At 40.8% G+C, this 23,030-nt stretch overlaps 1 protein-coding gene across 2 annotated transcripts in view; it reads left to right on the forward strand.

The window, feature by feature from the left end:
- chrm3a (cholinergic receptor, muscarinic 3a) overlaps positions 1–23,030 on the forward strand; it is a 74,930-nt gene that overhangs the window by 12,798 nt on the left and 39,102 nt on the right. The window contains exon 2 of one of the 2 annotated variants that reach the window (XM_068568769.1): positions 11,134–11,248. The exons of the other annotated variant lie outside the window; for it this stretch is intronic. The gene's annotated coding sequence lies outside the window, so the exon portion shown is untranslated. The remainder of the gene's footprint in view (positions 1–11,133; positions 11,249–23,030) is intronic. 2 annotated transcript variants of the gene reach the window in all.

Raw genomic sequence — 23,030 nt, forward strand, 5'->3', positions numbered from 1 at the left:
GCTCGGCTGAATTCACAGCCTTGAGGGGATCCGTGGACACAGGAGATTAAGGGCTTTTTAGATTCGCATGTGCGGACCTGAAAAGAGCTTTTGTGTTATAGTTATGCCGCAAGTTCTGAACCAGAGAAAATAGTCCTTGTGTGTTCGACATAAACTGTCCCAAAGCACATCATCAGTAAATGCAGCGCCGTGTCTTTAAATGGAATATGCATGTCCGACACGTTCTGCAATTGTGCCGTTTTCTCTGCATTAATAATCCTAAATTGTCAAAACATGAACCATCAATTTTGCATGATGTCCTCTCCATCGTCAAGCTCCCTGCAGACTCAACAAAGTCCTAACTTCCTCTTTTCGTATTTTTTTTCTACAGTTAGCCTCGCCATATGGATGAAATTTAGTGAGGACTCAAGTGACTGGCCTGAATCAAAAGAAAATGGAAAATTAATTTCGATGAAGGCCCCAGGGTGAGCAAGCGATACATCACATTTATAATGAATGATTATGATGTCGAAGTTTTTGGGGTTTCAGATTTCTTAAGAAGTAGAAGAAAAAAAAAGTGTGGACCTGAACAGCACATTTGGCATATTCTCTTTTTTTTTTAATCCTGTTCTAATATAAACCAGTGCTGCTTTTAACTTCTTCTATGCGCATATGGGGATATTTTTTTAGCTGAAGAGATGTCATGGTTGGCGTTGGCTGTGTGTAAATCCATTTTCCTCCTTCCCCGGCTCACTATTTGCTTACACTGGGCATAATGAACCATTAATTCACTGCTGTCATTCGCAGCCCACAGTCACTATGAGCAGAATTAACTCTTGAGCCAGCAGAGCGAGAACAAAGAAGTGCAGGCGCATGAGCTTCTCTGTGTTTGTTTCACTCCAAACATCAAACTCTGGCTAATGTGTTGACAGGGTGGATGTTTTCTAATAAACTGCAGTTAAGCTGCACTCTCTGATGCGTGTTGTTTTGATTGTGTTTTGCATTTTCATAATTTTTTGACGCTCAATGTTCCCCGCCTTGTGCTGCAGGTATTTTTCAGACTTTGAACAAGAGATGTTTTTCTGTTCCACGGTGGGTGACAGAGCAGAGCTGTAGGTGCTCACTTGTTTTGTCCTCACTTTTAATAAAGTACCGTCTCAAACCAGAAACAACACTTAAACACGGTCGGCGTGAGCAGATTTGTGCCATACAGAGAGAGAGAGAGAGAGAGAGAGAGAGAGAGAGAGAGAGAGAGGGATATGTGGCATGAGATGTAAGAGCACAACAGGTGCACTAGGAATACAATCGTGAGGACATCTTTCTACCAGTTACACCGTCACTTTTCCAAGAAAAGATGATGCTTAATATCTGCAGAGCGCTTACTTTAATCTCTAACGTTGGGCGGCTTTGTGCCTCGCCTCTCCTGATAAACGTCCTCTGCTGGGCTCAGGTTTCCCCGTGGCGTTGGGAATCACTGGTACAGAAGCATTTTAGTCAAATAGACTCGGCAGCACTCAGGAGCATCTCTCTCTCTCTCTCTCTCTCGGGTTGATTTTGGAGTGTCTTTTTAATTAGTCTGGATTGCTATTCCAAAATCTCTCATTAATACCCGGTTGGAATCGGAGTGTAGTAATGATGGAGAAATTAGCATGTACCTGAACATCATTATCTCTTTACTGGATGAGAAAGTGTGTCCCCACGGAGAAGGTCATTGGCATCCCACCGGACAATGCCACAGCTGTGAAATGAAATAAAACCTTGACTGAAAGATAGACTTTGTTTGATGATGTCGGGGCGACATGGCTTGGAAACAAAGACACCGCACCGTTTCTTAATATGACTGCTGGTAACCTGCAATTCTAAAAACATATCCTTTTCACCAGCTGTAGGGCTCAGTTTCTAAATCCTTTTCCCTTTTCTTTCCTGTTTTCCCTTCTGTTGTCTTAAGGGGATTTTTTTTTTTTTTTCATCCCAATAAGACTAGTTGACTGCTGCTGCTTGTCTCTCTCCTTGTCACCTCCTGAGGCCGAGGCTCAGCTGCTCTATTCCCGCTCTCTCCCTTATCGTCACACAGGCAAAGAGACACAGACGGTCTAATTGGTAATAAGCCTTCAGCTGTCATAACTGTGGTTCACCGCAGCTTTTTCGGCAGAATGTGAAGATGTTGGCGTTAACATGCTGGAGTCGTATAGCGTTCAGTATTACCGGGCTATTGTGTGTCTTACAGGTAAACATGTTCTCGTTGTGGCTCTTATTTTATCAGCAAATTCTGTCTCGTACTTTCTCTTTGCAGATACAGCTTCAGATCTCTTCTGCATTACTGCTCATTGCTCACTATGTTCTCTCGGTGGAGATCCTGGGTCCTCTCTGTTTACAACATACTGTTTGTGCAGCGTAAAAAGGTCAAACCGGACAAATAACTTGCGAGGAAGAAAAACAAATGACCCAAAGATGTTGTTCCCATGATTTCTAAAGGCAAGTTTACACTACACTGGTAAACTTATGATACTCCGTGAAGCAATTCCTTGAACACACAAACACTTTTTTTTCACATTATGCGTGTCAAATAATGGCCACAACATATTAAAAATCACCCAGTGAGCCTCACTGATGTGTGAGAAGAGACTTTGTTGTCATCGGTATGTTTGTTTGTGTGAGACATACAGTGTTCTCTGATTAAAGAACCGAGGCAACGGGACTTAATAATACATTTGTTCTCCTGATGTTGTTAGCCTCGACCTTTTGCCTACATTTTTCGCCTCTTCCAGAATCCACAGGAAGTATTTCATGACTGTCAGTGGTTTTGCAAGATGAAGGTTGGAAATAGCTTTCGCCTTATGGTCGACCTTCTTTATTTGAAAGCCAAGAATAGTTTATTGTTGGTGTTGGCAATGAGACAATGTCAGTTAAATACCTTTGTGCATGAATAATTGTTTTCGCTCTGTGACTTTGGAATATAGCCTTCTTTATTTTCTCATTCTTTCCTTAGCTAAACGATATTGGAATGAAGTGCAGTGTTTTGGAGACGATGTTCTCCCATTTCTGATGACCGATGGCAGGAGACAGATGAAAGGCCGAATGTAAAAAAACATGCCTCTGCCTCTTTTTCTCCCCAACGCCACTGCTCTTTTCTCCTCCCTACCTCCTGCCTAAGCTACAGCGCATCCTTTCACAGTCCTGAAATAATGCAGGCGGGGAGGAGAGGGGAGCTGCCAGACCTGTTCATAGACACACCACATATATGCAGAGACACGTGCACACATATTCCATCTCCCGCATCCCTGCCATCCTCCGACTTTATCACATTCTCACTTTTTTCCCATCTTTGTTTCTAAGGTGTAGCCGAATATATGGGAAAAACAACCCGCATAGTTTTGGCTGAGTGAGCACGACAGCAACTTTTGAGCTTTTGGGACTCTGAATTATTTTGTGGTACGTGTGGTGAGGAAGCCCCAGATGACGGCTGGATAAACGGGCCGAGACATTCCCCTCCCTAATTTGTCAAGCACGCTACAAATATCAATCAAAAACAACGCCGTCAACATGAACTTCAATGAAAAGCTTATTTGTACACCAGCTGGATATCACACGTTCAGAGCAGCTCATGAACAGGAATTAGGTTGTGCTTCGGTCCTCTCGCTATCACACACAGAGCTGGTGCTGTTCCTTATTGTCTTTCTGTTTCACAATTCCTCCTCCTGCAGTTAGTTACTTTTGTTTGTGCGCTCAGTTTGTGGTCCCTTTTGTCCTAGTAGTTGCATTTATCTTCCCCTCCCCCGTGTCGTTTGCACCTTCCTGCCTCACGCCTCCTCTTATGCTGTCGACTCACATTCAGAATAACTCTAATTGAGTTTTTGGACGGACGGCCCGGTCTCAAACGCTCCGTGAGCGGTAAAAGACATTTTGCATTACGACATCAAAGGGGCGCTTTCCGCACCCGCGCTCCATTACACTTCCACACCCACCAGAACGTGGTGAGATCAAATGAACATCTGAGGTCAGTGGAGCTCCGAAGGGTTAATGATGTCGAGACCACGCTTGGATTCTTAATTCACACTCTGGGCGCATAACGACCCTCAAACCATGTACGTCTCATCCTCCCACTTGTGATGACTCATGCACTTTGCACTTTTCGATCAACCTGTTTATTTAAAGCTCTTTAAATGAAATAATTTGACTGTAATTTGACGTGTCTTTGCTCAGATCTGGCATTATCCGACACTGTCTACTCTCCACAGGATCAATAGGCTGGTAATAGCGTCAGACACGAGGGAGACGGAACATTTAAATTCAGCAGTAGCATGAAGTATCCTGTAGTACAGATACTTATTTGAAGTTGAACGCAATTCACAGTGAAGTGGCACATTCCTGAGATCTGTTCTCCAAGGTTCAACGTTTTTTTTAATCATGTATCATAAAGCTAGCGCCCCTAAACCCCTCAACATGTGTGATAACAGCTACACCTCTTACCTGGACAGAGAAAATGATGCGACTACATAATACCCTGACATCCATCTCTACTTTGGATGTGAAGTGGGGGTATTTGAAGTAAACTGCTGTACCCTCATGCAGTATACAGAGATTTATATGAAGCTTTCATATCCGGCCCTACAAGACAGATTGTAATCCACTGAACTCAACTGGGTTGAAGTAAGCTAGATAAACACAGGGAAGTGTGTGTGTGTGTCTCTCTCTCTCTCTCTCTCTCTCTCTCTCTCTCTCTCTCTGTGTGTGTGTGTGTGTTTGCATGCCCCAATTAAACACAGGAGATTCATTATTATGGCAATGTGTCCCTTGCCATAATGACAAAAGGTTTTATCCGAGGGGCCATTCAGCATAGATGTTATATCAACCCAGCAGGTATTACAGGGTGTTTCAAGAGCCGGTTATTGCGCACACAATCAGCTATCGTTTCAATGTTGGTATCACTTCAATCACAGGGTCATTGTTGTCAATGCCCTCACCGTCACATGAAATCTGGCCAGAGCAGAATTCAAGGTAACCTGAGTCTTCTGGTGTCTCTTTTAAATCCTGTGTTTTTCACACTGTGCACTCTCTTCACTCTTGGTATATGAAACTTGAGTTTACAAATCTTTGTCCTGATACGCTGGCATGATGCAAGCAGAGTCAGTACTGAGTAATGGGCGCTCCATCGCGCTTCTAGTGCTCAAAAACTGTGGTCTGCCTGTGCTGTCACGCTCCCATTTGACTTGAACATAATAGCCAAATTCTTCCTTTTAACCATATTAATCACGACTGGATACACACACTGTACATAACTGAAGGGTTTGTCTTCAAGGGAATAAAGGTAGTCACATTGTCAATTGAACAGCATTAAAAAAATGCGCCCCTCCTCTTTGGCTCAAGGAGCGTGCCAGAAAGGGAGAGAGGGAGGGAGTGCAGCGTTGGTCGATTGAGCGAAAGAGTGAATGAAGAAGGGGATCGGCTTTAGTGTGAACGAAGCTGGGAATCAATAGAAGACTAAAAAGTCATTTTCTCATTTCTTTCACGGCGGTTGCATTGTAAAGCACAAAAAAAACACATCCACACCTCCTCACAAACCTTCGGGTAGGTGCCGGATCCTGAATGAATGCAGCCTGAGGCACGCTTTATCCTATTTTTTTGGACTCTCTGTTTCAAAGCCTGTGAGCCTTGGCACACCAAGGGGCGTGAGAAAGCGTCATTGATTACCTAGGAATAAGAACGGACCGAATAAGAATGCTTTTTGGTTAAGGGTAACGCCCCCACGTGGGGTCCAAATGCTCTTTTTTTGACGCCCAGAAACATCCCAAAAACGGTGAAATAAGAACATTTTAAATACAGGTAGATGGGAGAGTTTCTACAGACACAGATACCTACACACACTTGTCAGTGATGCTTGGGAGTGATTATTCTTGTATCAGTTTGTACATAGTTTTTGGAAAATTGTTGCATATTACACTTTTAATGATCATGGCGAACATCTTTCAACAACATTAATTCAATATATATTAAAAGATGTGTTCATTTGCAAGCGCTAATGAGGTTACTTTTGAATTTTAATAGTTTGACCCTTCTATTTATATTGGGATTTTGCCTTTGAAGGGCTTCACATCTCGTCTCCGGCTCAAGGAGTTTTTTGTCAGGTCACAAAGACCCGTTCTACCGTCAGTGTTGATGTGTGAAATGTCTGATTGAATGATCTTGAATCTGTCTTGTAATTGGCTTTAATGGGGGACATATCGTCTCACGAAACTCTTTAGAAAGATGCCTTTTAACAAATGAGAGCGAGAATGACTTGCTTTTGGCATATTTTCAAGGCCTCGGTTTTTTTCTTGCGTTTCTTAGAACGATTACATGCGAATACAGCAAATAACAGCGTTACAGATTGCTTCAAATGTGTTTAACTCCTTGAGCAAATATGTTTTGTTCAAATGCACCGCTGACAGTTCTGAATGTCACTGTTTAAAATGTTACTTTTTGCTTGGATACCTAGACAAACAGACTTGCTTGCTCACCGATCCAAGCATTTTAAAGTCATGTTCCGCAGTTCATTTTACTGGCCTTTCAAACCATCCACTCTCACTCTGTCTCATTTTAATCTTCACCCCTCACTGCTTTCTTTCCTTTACAGCCTCATGGGCTTCATAGTGGCTGCTTCTCTTCCATCTGTTTCCCAATCAATTTGGTCTCATTTCCTGCCAATTGGTCCACCTCCATGGGCCAAGGCTCATTTAACAGGAAGCTTCCCATGTTCAGATCATCAGCTGTAGTTATGGCGTTCAGTCCCTACCTCTTTGTGTCACGGACGCTTGCCTGGGGTTTTGCCACTTGATTGAAGTTTTGGATATAGCCCTTTAAAAGACCACTGGGGGAAGGTGTGTGTGTGTGTGTCTCTGAGAGAGAGAAGGGGCTGTGTTTTAGCAGATGGCTCACAGATATACTCTTAACAACGTGAACCTTAAATGAAGAAAACAAGTTTGTGCTTTATTGATGGAGGACCATGGTTTCTGTTTGTTTCATATGCAATACGTGTACAGTCAAGTGCACACAGAGCCCTGTCACTTAATTTTAATTGCAGAATCGTGCGTTACAGTTTGCAAACAACAACCCATCCTCCCAGTAAAGCTAACATGACGCTTAATTACCTTATTGCCACTTTCTTAAACACTGTATAATCTGTACCCATCATCATGTATTTGCTGAAGACTGGCACCAACATGGTGCCAATCTGATCTTTATAAACACTTATGTCTCACCCATGCAGTTTTGTATTATGCCATCACTCTTTCAGTTCGAGCTGCTGTCCTTAACCAAGCCCTCTTCTTGAATTCACGTTATTCTCTGAGTACAACAGAAGGCTTACAGAAAAAAACCCTGAAATGTGTCCTAACCGATGCGCGAGAGAGATTTTTTTAAGGTAAGCTCTGGTCGGCAGGACGGGCACTGAGTGTTGAACAGGAGGAAATAGAGAGCAGTCATTGTGGTCAGCGAGTTGCAGTTACACCTTGACTTATAGAAAAAATATGTGGACGGTTGACACTGTGGTGAAGGTCTTATTTGGGTTGAGCTATTTCAGGCATCCGCAATTACATTTCCAAGCTGACGTGCATAAACCAATTAACAGAATATCTCGGTCCACCTTTTTGGCCGGAAAGGTCCTTTAAACCTAGTAATTACTCTCCAGTGAGCGGCGCGTGTGACTGCACTGTGCTTTTCCTGCTTGAGAGCAGCTCATACATGGACTGCTTTTTACCCGAGTACATGCGTCTTGTTTACACGTCGAGGCATATCCAGGCCTATTCATGAGAATACTTGTCATCTTTATTACGATTCATGAAAATAGACACCAGATCCAACCAATACAGAGCCTCTGTGTCTGTCTGCTGCACATGAAGTAGCTGGTCTTATCAGTGGGAGCGGATGGAGAGCGTCCAAGTGAGAGGCTCAGTCTGGCTCCATGTATGTCATAAGTAAGAGGATGACCTTGGCCGAATCTCAACTCCAGTCCATCCAGTAGAAACACACACACACACACACACACACACACACACACACACACACATACACACACACTGCCTTGCTCCTACACATTCCTGTATGCAGTGTTACAGCTGGAGACAATATATACTCCCCCGGTCCATCACTTCATCAAAAAAAGCCATTTGTAAGACCCTCCTGCAGAGCCTTGACATGCAGGTGGTTAAGATACTGAGTCATTTGTTGTAGTTACCATGATCGCTTGAAAGTTGATATCAGGGGAAGATTTACTTAATATTCGTACCCTTTTGCCAAAGCATTTAATGATGTTTGAGCCCTATTTTTTTTTTTTTTAATCGTGGACCAAACAGAACTTGCTTGCTTTTAAATCCACCCGACGCTGGGTGTTTGAGTCATAAAACTTAAAACCCAAAAGACATTAATCAAGGGAAGTTTCTCTGTGTAGTTGTTCTCGCTTCGCTGCTCGCGCAGTGCAGGATAAACAGCCAGTGAAAGCTGATATCGATGTGTTTTCGCCCGATACATTTGAAGAGCTCTGCTAGTAGATTTATATGTGACAGTTAGGTGAGATAAGGGACTCCATTTAGGAGGAAGAGAGAAGTGCTGCTGTAAGTGAAAGTGCCATGCGATTTGTACAGTCCAGCCTGTATTGAAGTTGTTTGCTGCCTCTGTGGTTTCTCTGTGCACCTTTGTGGCCGTGTGCTGCAATGTTGGCCTGAGGAGTGTGTGTGTGTGCCTCCTTTAATACGCACACAGTAACCCGGTGGTTCTTTTCACCTGGCACCATCAACTGTTACTGTTGCATGATGCATAGCCGCTCTTTGTCATTTCATGGCCTAATTATACTACGTGGAGATTTATGCATCACCACATTAACATAATCTAATGAAAAAAAATATTTTTTAAATAACCAAAACGATATGCCATTAATGTGTTCAAAATGACATCAGCTAGTTTAGCATAATCAGATATGTCACTACATATATTACACATATCTATGTAAGCATAAATGAACAAAGTGACTCCTACTTTTAGGAATTTAGATGTTAAATTATTGTCATTTTAGGAAACAAATCTAAACTTTTAGCATCATCTGTGTATAAGACAGCTATATACATATATGATGCTAAAAGCTTAGATACATACAATTTGACCCTCTGCATTACCTCATCCTCAGCATTTAGGAGCTATCGGCTCCAGTGTCATGAGAGCAACTTGGGTTTTAGTGTAAGCATATATTAAGTGAACAAAGTAACTCCTACTTTTAGGAATGTAGATGTTAAGATATCATCATTTTAGGAAGCAAATGTTAACTTTAAGCTTCATATATGTATATAACCATCTACATACAAGTGCATACATAAAACCTGACCTCTGCATTACCTCATCCTCAGCATTTAGGAGCTATCGCTCCAGTGTTATGAGAGCAACTTGGGTTTTAGTGTCTCACCCGACCCGGGAACCTGGGATCACCCGCCAACCTTCTGGTTAAAGGCGGACCTCTTGTCACTGAGCTGCAGCTGTTGATTGGACAGATGTTTCCTAGCAACCATTTTACTCCCTACACATCAAGTACTCTCTGTTGTAGGAGTCACCATAACAACAACCAGAACAACATCTGTTGATCCCGACCAAACCAAACACTTATTTAGTATTGTTTTTTTGTGGGGAGAGGGGAATATTTGTACAATGTTTTGTGATCTGCCCTCACATCTAACAAAAGTTTACTGATTAAACATTAGTTTATTTTCCTATTCATCACAGTTGGATTTCAAAAAAATGAGCTCTTCAATATTTTTGTCTTCAGAGTGCTGCACTGTGAAACCAAGTGCTGGAGCGTATATAATTACTTGACCTTTTGTCGGTTACTTTAAAGGAGTGGCCTTGACATGTAATGCTTTTCAGATTGGTAATGAGCTATTGTACGTTCACATTCACACTCTATCTGGATAATTACCATTTCATATTATTGTGGGAGAAACCCACTCATTCATAGAGTATTTCATGCAAATTGAGACTCAGATCAAATCGAGTTGCAGATTTAAAGTGGAAACTCGAAAATGGTAATTGTCTTGTTCAGCCCTCTTTATGGCTCACTTGAGAATGCCCCCGCAGAGTCAGCTAAAAATGTGGAGCAGATAGGCCAATGAGGTTGTCAAAAATAGGATGATGCGCTACTCCATCTTGTGTAAATGCAAGACAACTATTTTTATTCAAATTAGTTTGGTCTTCATGCAGCAAGTAATAATGTCAGTGTTACACAAAAAAAAAAAATGTCACGGTGAAGGAGAATCCTCCTCGCTCCGAAATGTCATGTAACTCCGATTAGAAGAGAGATGTTTTCTCGAGTGACCTTTGAGGTGCAATTTGTTAGTGTAACTCGAAAAGGAGAGTATCGCGTCCTCATTTGTTTCACGAAACTCAAAGCTTTTTTTGAATTATTAGAATATTAGCACATAGCCTTTGCCTTGACCGTCCTCCTCTCTGTCACCCTCTTTTTTTATTTACCCATCCAATCAAACTATGGCTCCCATTCTATATAAAAAGCCTTTTCAGTCTGGGAACTGCCTCATGACTTATGATTATTTTTAATGGCAAGCTCATTTTTTTTGTAGTATATTCATATTTGTCTCTCAAGACTTGAAGACTGATTTAATGAGCTCTCATAAGGTCTGCTTCCTTTCGCCCCTGGCTAGATCTAGCTATGTGCAGCAGGCAACTCTACTAGACCAAGACTATATAAGGCATGAACACTTCCCTAGACATGAAGACATGCCATTCTTCCCTTTGACAGATATTATCCAGCGGGGAATGGTAACTACACTTCTCAAGTAGATCCTTGATTAAAACATATGCCATGATTAATAAAGATTCTAACACTGCCCCAGATGGAAAAGTAGATTACTCACAGCAACATGCTATTTGGCAGCGACACACATTAAAATATATACAAATTAGTTGATGAATGAAGACCTTTCGTTCAAAATTTATATTTTCTGGAGAAAAAGATTGATGGTCTTTCCTACGTGTTGAAATGTGCCCTCCATTCCCAATGCTCGGAAAACACGTGAGCCATAGGTGTTCCACTTCCTAATTTGGACACATCCTCTTTAACTCATTATTACCTTCCCTGTCTTCCTCCCTGTGCCCCCTTGATCCCTGTCTGACTCACAGACGCCATGATCCGACCAGAGGAAGATAATCGTGCACCCCCAGTAGACAGCATGGTAACCAGAAGGCAATCTGCTGAAAGGTGACCTCCAGACGCTTCACCTCCCCAAAACATTTGGTGAGTTAAGAGTCAGAGAATCCATTGTTTTCACAAATTACAACATTCGCCCCCCCCCACACCCTCCCCCTTGGCAAGGATTGTGACTCCAAGCCATTTGTTAACGTATACTGTATGTTAGACATTAGTAATGTCCTCTACAACAGTTACCTTGCATGGCAGCTGGATTTTCTCAATGTCACACGGTCACGTCAAGTGGTGCATTTTGTATCTGTCGAGTCAGACCAATCAATGTAATGTGAGGAGCAATGGGCGTACCTTAGGTGTGAGTGAGACGACAAAGTTGGCGACCTTTCATTCTTCCCAACATAGCGGCTCCTGAAGAGGTTGGTCTAAATGCTGCAGTAGTATTAGTTATGTCAGGGAACGGCAATGGAGGCTTTCCTCAGCAGAAAAATGTTGTTTTGCTCTTCCCCCGACTCACTTCAGTTAAGGTTTAATTGACAGATGGTTCATCCAATCCCCAATCTGTATATTTTGAACGTGACTGCCCTTTTCAAAACATGTTCCAATGTCTGCTTCTCTGATGGTTCTGTGTAACAAACATACACTGTATGAAATATGGGCCTTTTTTTGGAGAGCCATTGTGAAGCTCAAAGTGGGTATCTCCGGCCGCCGCCATCTTGGAAGTGACGTCACAGCCCAACGTGAGCGTTCTGGCCCTCAAAGCGTCTACGCCCTCAATTATGCTGAACTTCAAGCCTTATTATAATTCAAACAACTTAATTGTATGAAGATTCACCTCCATTACAGATGTCATGAACAGTGAAATTAAAAAAAGTTTGTTTTGTCCCAGGTTGACAAGTTCTGCTGTAAATGTGGGCATATTACCATGGGACTCTTTGGGGATTGACTTGCTTCTGCAGCCTGCAAGTTTTGACATTTCATTTCTCAAAACCGCTTGGTAACAAGGGCAGGGTCAGGTTACTTAAACATCATCTTTCTTTTTTTTTTTTTTTTTTTGTCACCGCTGCCATAAAGAGAAATTTGGAATTTATAATTTTCTTTATAATGTTGTAATTTTTTCTTTGCTAAAGCATTGATTGACTCATGCTTAAAGGTTCTCTGGTCGATTATCAGAGCGTTAGTAGAGCTGCAAACAACTATTTGCTATAGAAAAATAAATAGATGAGGCTGCTCTCCCTCTTTGTGTGTAGTAAACCGGCACTTGTGGCCTTTTAGTGCACGCTAGTGCAAATGAACATGCCTCACTCGTTAGCTCATGGCTCATACTGCGGTTACAGCTAATAAGGTCATCCCAACACTACAGTTTCCCCTCAGGTTAACACCGTTAGCGCTGTCAGCACTGTTGCTGAATTAGCGCTGTTAGCAACGTTAGTCCCAACCCCATTGACTCCCACTGAAGACTTAAAATCTCCAATGTCATTTTGTTTTTGAAAAAGGCTTGGCTATTTTCAACGTTAGCTGGTTAATGTAACTTCTAGTAAACTTTAAACTGCCAAAAGTAAAGTGTATTTGTCTGAATCTATTTCATGCGGCTGATTAGTGCTCGCTTGGTGTTCTAATGGGTATTTTTGGCAGCAGGACGGTTTATGGGGGATTGACTGAAAATAGACTACAATGCATGTTAATCCTAATTTAGGGAACACCTCAACCAGTGCAACATTGTGGATCAGTGAATTGTTGTTGATACTCTTTCGGCAACATAGGAGGCTTTGGCTCCACATGCAGTGCTAAATTGATCCATTGTTTGTGTTAAAAATAAGATAAATAAAGAATCGCACTTCTTCTTAATCCTTTTTTTGTTCAATCTGAAAAACCCTGTGTCTCATTTATGAAGCTAGTGCAGAAAGTGCCCATGTGAAATGTTAGTGAATCATCTTTGACCTTAATTTGGTTGCACATTTCTGGCAGTGTGATATTAGCAAAAGGCAAAGGCACAGAGGGAAGCACTCCTTAGAGACGGGGGCAAACCATCTGTAACTTATTATTTGTAGAAACTAAATGTCTGCTCACATGAGACTGAAAAAAAAACAATAAACAGACATAATAATGGCAACAACAACCACAATACCCCAAACGCCGATCCTACCAGTACTTATACTACTAATAATGTGTAATAATGTGCAATGGGATCGAGAGAGGGGGCAGAGATATACGGAGCTTGTGATAACGTTGGCTGTGCTGCATGAACACGGCATATGTGTGGTTTGAGAAAAACAAGTGGTTTGTTTTAATATAAGGAACCTTAGAAATGTTGTTGGAGGCGATGTATTGGTCCTGCAGGAGGCGGGCAGTCAGTTCCTCAGCAACTGAAATGGATGTGTGTGTGGACTCAGAGAGGCTAAGGTTTGGTTGTACGGCCTAAATTGCCACTTGTGGCCTGGCAGCAGATGTACAGGAATCCAGGTCTTGTATTCCCGTAATCTCTTATCTCATGTGATTTCAACTCGGGTGAGAACATAGTGACAAAAACATTTAATATGTCCATCGTATAGGCGATCCTTTATCTATTACTCCATGGCTACAAACATTTGGCCTCTGAGAGCTGATGACCACATATATAGTGAAAGCTTTTGCATTCACTGTATTTTTCTGAATGAAAACAAATGGTAATCATTGGTAACAGGCATATGGCTGATTTTGTGTGACAGTACTACCAATACAATGCATGGTGCCGAACCTGCGCTGGGACAAAAGAAAACAGATCCTACAGCTCCCCGAAAAAGATGCAATTAAATGAAATAGCCGATGGTGAGAAAGCCTCTTTATGGAAATCAGGTTTGCACTGAAGCAATGATTGATTATAGACTTGTGTTCATATAATAGTGGAGAACCTCAAGGCTATAATCAATTTGATTTCTGTAAGAGAAACAAACACAGGAAAAAACTATCAAATCAAGCAAACAATACAAAATATATGATAATAATTGTACTAAAAGGGAAAGGAAAGGCTCATTTGTCAAAGGAAAGAAATAGTCCATATGTGCACTGTAAATGAAGTTCCTCTGTACAGAGTTCATTGGGTTTGTCACCTTGTGTACAGCAGCACTGGTTCAAAGCGTTCAAGCATTGGATGGAATTCAGTCAGCATGCATTTCATTTGAGTTCTCAGTAACAGGAGGCGCAGACAAGGTTGGACAAGAGATATGGTCGAGCACATTTAAACATGAGGGCCGGAAGAGATAAACCATTTCTGTCACCTCATTTCTTGGAATATGATTACCTGTCCGAGGTAATGTGTTAGTAATGCGTTCGTCCGACGCTTCTTCTATCTTACCCGTTTCAGCTATTGGTAACATTGATTTTATTGGACTTTCATGATGTTTAGTGGCAGATTGTAATCATTGATTCAAGGTTTGTAATGCTTTGGAAACCCGCAATTGAAAAGGTCACTGGGGAAATCTTTCTAAAACAGTATGAGGATATTGATACTCCAAAAATGTGAGGACAAGTTCTTCAGTCATATTTGTTGATTAAGTCTAGTTAACAGTAAGACATTACAATAATTAAATGACATTTTTCTCATCATTAAAAAGTTTGTTTTTGCAGAAGTTACTGCTAAATCATACTGCTCAGCAGATATATATAATCTACTCTTAACTCCTGCATGCCTTACATCTCTTATGCATGTATCTCATGCAGAAATAAAAAATACTTACAAGAGATCTCTTGCTGATTTGAAAAAAAACACAAACTCTAGAAGAGTGAAAACACTCTTTAGTTTTTGTATATTTCTGTAGTCTAGTCTCAGATGTTGAAAAAGTTGCAAAATAATCATGACTACATACAGAATTTTTCCATTTCCCCCACTTTCAAGAGCCACAAACTACGATATTCTGTCGGTCTCTGTCGTAATCTGTCAAATGTAACTTGCTGGATATCCTAACCATTTGTGTCAATATGTAACTGAAGGAGTGTTTGAGAGAACAAAAGGTGAGTTATAGTGAAAACCGGTCCAGTGGGACTTCATTAGGGTTTCGGGTTCTGCATTATGATACTTCAAACATTCAACAAACCTATTAAGTATTCAGCTGCAACTCCCGGGGGACCACACTTACAATTACAGAATCATTCTTGACTAAGTTAGGAAATCTCTGATGTAACAAGCCCATAAATATACACATAGAGACGCAAAAACACACACACACACACACACACACACACACACACCATAACCTACTCTGCTGAAGTCTTTACAACCCACTTAATGTTTTTATGAAACATTTTTCAGTTTCAGTGTAAAGTTGGCAATGATGTGTGTGTTCTAGGAATGCAATAATCATGTTTTTTATTTGGCCCAAATCCAGATCCAAGTCATTAAATATTTAGTATAGTTGATCTTTTATTCAAAAATAACACAGGAGCACATTGAATACTAAATTAGGTGTTTGCAAAAAAAATAATACTAAAACAGCTTATGGTACACTTTATTTTACCATGTTTCACCCCCACTCTTCATGAAACCCCACTTGAATAAGAATTGTATGAATTATATTTTGTCTAGTGTAACTTTCTGTACTACTTGGCTCTGTGTAGTATTTTTTTTTTTAAAGTTGGGAGAGGAAGGTTTGGACAGCCTCTTTCCAGCCATAAAGTTCAAATACAGTTTTTAACCAATTGCAGCTCTTGAGAAGCTTGGAGCTTTTGAAAAACGTTGCTGGAATAGATGCACTCTTTGCTTAGTCTGTCCTATCGCTGCTGTCAGTGTGTCTATCCGTCTTCATTGAAACTGAGTGCTGCTGTGCATTTTTGCTGTAACTCTGTCATTGTCTTGTTCATTAATCAAGCTGTATTTTTTCGAGTAGTAAGTGTTTCAACAGAGCACAATGCAATATTTGAACAGCTGCACAATGGGTTGCAATGAATAATCGATCTGACTTGGGTTATTCTGTGGTAACAGAAGCTTTTAACATGAATCAATATGATTGAGATGGAGGCTGGTGAAGAATGTACATTACTTATGGCTAAAAGGCCGGGCTGTCAGTGTGACTTTCTTGCTAGATTGAGAGAATCGTGGAGCTAATACTGCTCACTACTTTATTGGAAAAGATTTGGCAACGCTGATCAGGGTTTTTCAGTTCGAACATTGTTAAGAATTGAACGTACAATTGCTATATTTTTAAGATTAGTTGTTAGTTAAGGTTAGTTGTACATTGTACGTACATTTTGAAGGTAATTATGATCTGATGTCTTGATTTATCAATGGAATTATTCTAATTATTAGTATAGACATAATGCAGAGAGTATGTGTGTTATTGAGCATATGTATCTATCTATGTAAAATAGTATTTAAAATGTAGTTTTTCTCTCTGTGGTTGATAACAACAGCTGTACATTACATGCCGGCATCACATAGTTTTCCAGAAGCTGTGAAATTGAACACATATAATGCATGATATTTGGAATACAAATGATATTTTCAGACAAGCAATATCTTGTAATGTAAGTCTTTTTACATGATATACTTGTGGATTTGAGTTCACCAATGAAAACCAATATAATGACATTGATCTTTCACCACACACGTTTTGCAGATACAGTGATTTGTCTCAGCCTCAATGTGTTTGTTGTCATGTAAAAAATAATACAAAAACATGTTGCTATTTACAGTACGTGTATTAAATCCAACCCTAGCTTGCCTAAAAAAAAACAAAAAAAAACCTAGACCTTATCATATAGGTGCAGAAAGACGTCTTTCCATTCTTTACAGTGGAGAGCTGTCTGCATGTGTCATATATCTTAGTTGCTGTCGGGGACAGTGATGAACTTCACAAACACTGGGGTGCTGAGATGGAGCGTCCCTGTGGGTTTGAGTTGAAGCCTCGGGGGACCGACTGAAGAAGTCATGGGTGTTAAGGAAAGTGAAACAGCGCAGCTGCAACACTGCAGACCCACAGCTGTGATATTGTTTCTGATGGCTTTTTATTCTGGAGTCAGAGCCCAGAGGGGCTTTCACGTCAGCAACTGTTAAACGCTCTGGAAAAGAGCAACGCTTTAGTTGTGTTCGGCTATTGTACCGTTTTGTTGAAATTGGTGTATTCCAATATTTGGTGGTTGTTATTGATTGTCATTTGCATTCCTAGTATTCCAGTATTATCTTGTACTTTGTTACCCTGGCTCATCCCTCACCCACCCATGTGTGATGGCCCATATTATGTTGCACGCAATGAGTCTAATTTGGTTTTCTTCCATAGTTCACAACCCTTAAGGCAAGTCTCTTTCCTGCACTTCACCAGCTCATCCATTGGTGGCTTTCTCTAAAGTCGGTTTTTGCTCAAATTGCTGCCTTTTTTCTGTCAATATGTTTGCTCTACAGCAATCTTTCTTTCCTGTGATGAGTTTTCCTTCTGCAAAAAGCCTGCCCTTTGCTCAGCGCTGATCTTTTTTTAGTTTTGGTTGACCTATTGTCTGGGCACTTTTTCAGGAACTTCTTTTTTATTACTTTATCACCTTGTAGACCGTGAGCTCTGCTCCTACCCGTGCTGCTGTGCACCCTGTAGACTTTCCTTTGCAAAGCCATACCACTCATCCACAGATTCACTTCCTGACCTCTCCAACATCTTTAACTTTGATATTTATATCTCTGGTAATGCCTATGATTGCATTGGCTAAAGGAAAACAAACCTACAATATCCCCACACCTTCATGATCTTGGGATGTAGGCATTTCTTTTTTTTTATTCTTCTGCCATTTCTGCTTGCTTAAATGTCAATTTGGTTTCAGCTTCTTTGGCTCCATTTGAAGCAAACAGTACATTTACATCACATAACTTAACTTACATTTTTTTCTCGACCTTCTCTTTGTTCCCCTTTGCCTCTCTCCACACAATTCCTTGTTTTATTATCCTTCCTCCAGCTGCCAGAACACACAGTCCCATACCTGCGAGAGACAGTGTCCAGATGTATCTTCCCAACTTTTCTCCTGTGACATAAATATCATTTTATTTCGTGAATATTTTGATTCATGCAGCTCTTAAGTCAACCCACAGGCGTGTTATTCTGCAGCCTTGGAATGTGTTGGTGAAAACCGTGCTGTAGTGTAACCTCTGTACATATTTGCAGTATTGAATACATTAGATACGCTGTCCCCTCTCACATGACCCTCCAGGAATATAAATCGCAACACATTGCCTTTTGTTTGCTATCATGGATTTAACAATATACAATATTTCTTTCCCGGCAACCTAATATGGAAACCAAAAATACAAGACTTTCGACATCTGAATAAAAACTACCTATATTATCGAGCAGCTAGACTCTAGCTTTCGCATGGAACAATATGAATTAAGTTTCAAGGGAAATTACCCATTTTATTAGCTGAATAGTGTTACTGGACCTCACATATCTTCTTAACTACAAGCAGGAAAAATGACAAAATACTTGTTAGGATACAACACTAAAATACAGCTAGAAAAAAACGTTTTAAAGTAGTCCATTTAAAAGAAAGACCATTGTGTAGTCACAGCACTTAATTAGATTGTATTAGCTTAGAAGGACTCCAGCGCACTAAAAGTGTTGTTTTAGCAAAGGAAGTTAAAGACTGGAATAAGGCAGCACTTGTATTTCAATCAGGAGAGACTTGTTTAGAATTTAATAATAATGTATTACAATTGCATAACATTTGAATAGTGCAAAGTCTTTGGCGGTTGGACTCCATCCTGAAAATAGGATAATCGATGGGCGGTGATGCTGAGGTCCGATAAGGCAGAATCCCCCCGGAGTCCAGACACTGGTGGTGAAGAAGAGAGTTGCTGTAATCCGATGAAGAACGAGGAGCCTGACTGATGCTGATTGGAGGTGCCTGGGGTGGAGGAGGGTCACAACTGTTTTGAGCTGAAATGACAACTGACAGCGGCAGACGGGGGAACCCATTTAAAAGCTCGACAACAACGATGTGATTGGCTCAAAGAAAACTGTGCAGAATCTGGTTGGTTAAATTAAAGTGCACGCCCCCCAATCAGCTGATGGAGTAATCACAGGGAGAATTAGAGACTGAGATTATGAATGAAAAGGAGTGTAGAGAGTGTCTTCCTGATTTCAGCTTCATGATGTATTGGCAAGCAGCGGCTTTATTATTTGAGGGTGAGTAAAAATGGCTTTGATTCTGTTTCTTTTCCAAGTCAATTTGTAGCCAGGTCTTGAGATTAATTTGCCAATTGCTCAGCTTCTGTTTGATCAAGAATATCCATGCTGCTGTTTCACTGCTGGATCGATAAAGCTGGAGGCGCAGGGGGAATTCAATAGAAGTAGCATGGCCTTAGGGATGCCAGTGCTGGCCAGTTAGCTGGTCCCGCCACTTTAGTTCAGACTGAAATATCTCAACAACTGTTGTGGACTGCAGTGACATTTTGTTGAATCATTCATAGTCTCTAATAGATGTATCCTAATGACTTTGATGTTCCCTTGACTTTTATTCTTGCAGCGCCATGGTGTTCCCTTTGGGTTTTTTTAATCACTCAACATTTATGAGATTACTATCGCTCTAAAATTAGTTTCAAGCATTAATGCCCCCTTTGAGTGCCATCATCAAATCAAAATATTATAAGCCCATTACTTTGGTTTACGACCAAATACCTGTAAAACTAATGACATTCCCACCAATTCACCTGTACTTTGTGTTAAATGCTTTTTAACAAATGGTATCATGCTAACTAAGATGGTCAGCGTGGCAAACCGCTAGCTAGCATTGTCATTTTGAGCATATTAACATGTGCACGTCAAGTGCTAAACCAAAATGTCCAAGCCACTGTTGAGGAGGAGTAAATCCTGCAACTCGTAGTTGATATATTTGGGTTTGTAGGTCTATTATAGTCCACACATCTTCATCAATTCAGCGGTGAAAGAACAAAGAAGAAAATGTTTCAGACAGGCATGTTTCTCATTCCAGCGTCTTTCAAATGAATTAAATGATCCACCAGTAACTTTGAAAAGAAGCATACACACATTCTTATCTCCGTCTTTGGCCCTCAGTCATGCTCGTTTAGTTATTTGGTTTACACGACCCCGTCGGAATTTTTTCCTTTTCAAAGTCCACGATAGAAATCACAGCCTGTGTCATAATGTCGTGGTGATGAATCGGTATACTGTATCTGCCGAACACTGTATGCTAGGTCTGTTTCATTATGATGATACATTATTACAGCTTCCACAGACCGCTGAGCTACAGAGAGTCTGTGGAGGATTGAGACTTGTGAGCGGAGCGTCTTGAGTGCTAATTTTTCTCTTGGACAATTCGGACAATCAGACGTACCCTGTGGTGTTTCAGTCACAAAGGTTTCAAAGAGCGAACCAGGCCACACACAGGGAATGCCATCTTTTTTTTTTTTTACATCAGTCTGAGAATCAAAGCAGTGAAACATCTTCGATAATGAAGCTCGTGACTCATCTTTCTTCGTCATTGTATTCCTGTACGTGGGGAAATCTGCAATATTTCTTCTCCACCTGTTAAAATGCTGAAACAGAATGTACGCTATATTTTCCTTATCTCAAAACTGGTCATTTGTTTTCTGTCATACCTTTCCATCCATATCCTAGGTTCTTCCATCTGCCAGTCTCCTCATTTTTGCCTTTCTTATCCTCCCTTAATTTCTCTTTCACCGAGCCATTCATTATAGGCAGGGTGTCATGCACAAGCTGGTCCTGGTGTGATGCATTATGTGTGGTAAAATTCACAGATAGGGCATCTGTGTGATAAAGACTGCTTTCAGAATAAATGGACATCTGTCCTGTGGACCCCTTCGCTGCTCCTGTGCTGCTCTGAACGGAAATGCACCATGTGTTCAGCACTCACAGTGGGAAAAGGGATTTGCAAACTGAAGTATTTCCAACAGTCAGCTTGAGTGATGTGAAAACATTTCTTTTTCCTCTTATAGGACGGAAACAGATTGCTTGTGTAGTACGTAATTAACATGTGTTGTCAAGTTTAACTCGCAATTGAAAGTGTGTTATTCTTGACAATTTCATTCAGAGAAGGTATCCAGTTCCTCATGTGCTTTTCTTTTATCTCCCAATCATCTACTCACTTTCTGATGCTAACGTTTGATGCCTTTCCAACTTCAGCTTCGCCTGGAACCAAACCTCTCTTCCATTTTTAGGTTTCAAGTTCTCTGAAGATCTGATTGATGATTCTGGCTTTAATTAGTATAGCCTGTTTTAGTGATATCAGCAATTCTTTACAGGCTATGCTAATCTGTGCCAGAATTAGCAATGCAATTGGGACGGATGCATTTCTCCATGACGTTTATTGCACTATTGCATTTGATTGAATTTCTATTTGTATTTTTTGCACTGTTTTGAGTCAATATGTACAGTGTACAGGAGCTCTGCCTGTATTTGTCTATTGTGCTGCAATCAAGTGGCCTTTCCTGAGACATCCACTAGGCAATAATGATTGTAAATGTCAGTATCTCGCCACCCCCCACCTTGTTTTCTCGCCTCATCTTTGTTTTTGTAACAGGGGTATCATTTGTGTCAAAAACACTGCACACCACTGGACCCAGGAGCGGGTGATATTTGTTCTGTTGCTGTGATCTCCATTAACGTACAATGTGAGAGGTTCCTAACCTGTAGACACTTAATTTGATAGCATCCCATTCCTTTTAAAGAAAGCCATTATCTCTGCAGAAGCTTGTTTGACCTCCACTTTGACAAATGTATATTGCGGTGTCTTGTGCTGAAGGCACATATTGTATGGAGAACAGATTCCCTCTGGAAAAAGCTTGATAAGGTTTCATTCTCTCATTTCCATGTTCTCTTTTGGAGTATTTTGAATAATCCGTTTGAAGTTGTAGTCTTTCATATTTGCATTGTTATTGTGATCGTCATTACTCTCACTATATAGTGCAGTCCAGTTCGAGAGTTTGTACTCATGCAAAGGTTCAGAACATCACAATAATGTTCAATTGAACATTTTTTATTCTGTTTATTTAGGTGTGAAGCATTGTCACCACAAAAAAAGCCACTATATCAACTCATCTTCTCTCTGGGTATTGAAACCACTTGTTCCAGCTCAATTCTTCTCTGTTAACACCATTGTTTGACAGTGAATTACGATATAAGGATGCTTATCATATTGGGCTCTTAGATTTATTTTTTTGTGCCTTCATTTTGGATGCCAGTGAAAAGATGTGTGCTTTGTCTCGCAGTAGCACTTAACATTGCCACTAAAAATCTCCATAGTCTCTGGGCATATGAGACACGCTGGTTTTGAACTGCCTTTGGGAAGACTGAGCATAAAAGAGTCGGTCCATTATGGGTTAAAGGCCCTAGTCTCACTGTCCTCTTTACTTCTTTTTTGGAGCAAAACATGTGAAATAACTTCTCTGACTCATAGTCTCTCCGACTGTTGTCTCTCCCTCCCCGTCTCTCACATGCGTGTTTATCTCACTCGAGTCGATGGCGACGCTTATCGGGAATACACATATTTGATTGGCCCGAGTAGCATCACATGATATGATTTACAACGCATGTGATTGGTCGATGCGTTTCCTGGACAGCTGAACGAGTGCCGTAAAGGCTGGAAAAGCTCTGCCACTTAAAAAAGAAGCGCTCCTTTAAAATTTAATAATCCTCCTTATCCCATCTATCGGTTTAATCGTCTGGGTTCTGATACAACTTTGTCTGGGTTTAGACCCGGTTCACCTATTAGTGACCCCTGATATAGTAGTTTGTAAGACTGGAAATATATTTTCGGTTTATCTGGTGGGCGACATGTTAATAGGGTGAAACTCATGCCTATGTGATGTCTGATTGCCAGTCTAAATGGAAAGAAGGACCAAATAGTCAAATCTTCATATTGAACAGCCAAATCCAAATGATTC

Source organism: Clinocottus analis, unplaced genomic scaffold (assembly GCF_023055335.1).
Source record: "Clinocottus analis isolate CAN_PGR_092001 unplaced genomic scaffold, fCliAna1.0.p SCAF_8, whole genome shotgun sequence".
NCBI classification, from domain to species: domain Eukaryota; kingdom Metazoa; phylum Chordata; class Actinopteri; order Perciformes; family Cottidae; genus Clinocottus; species Clinocottus analis.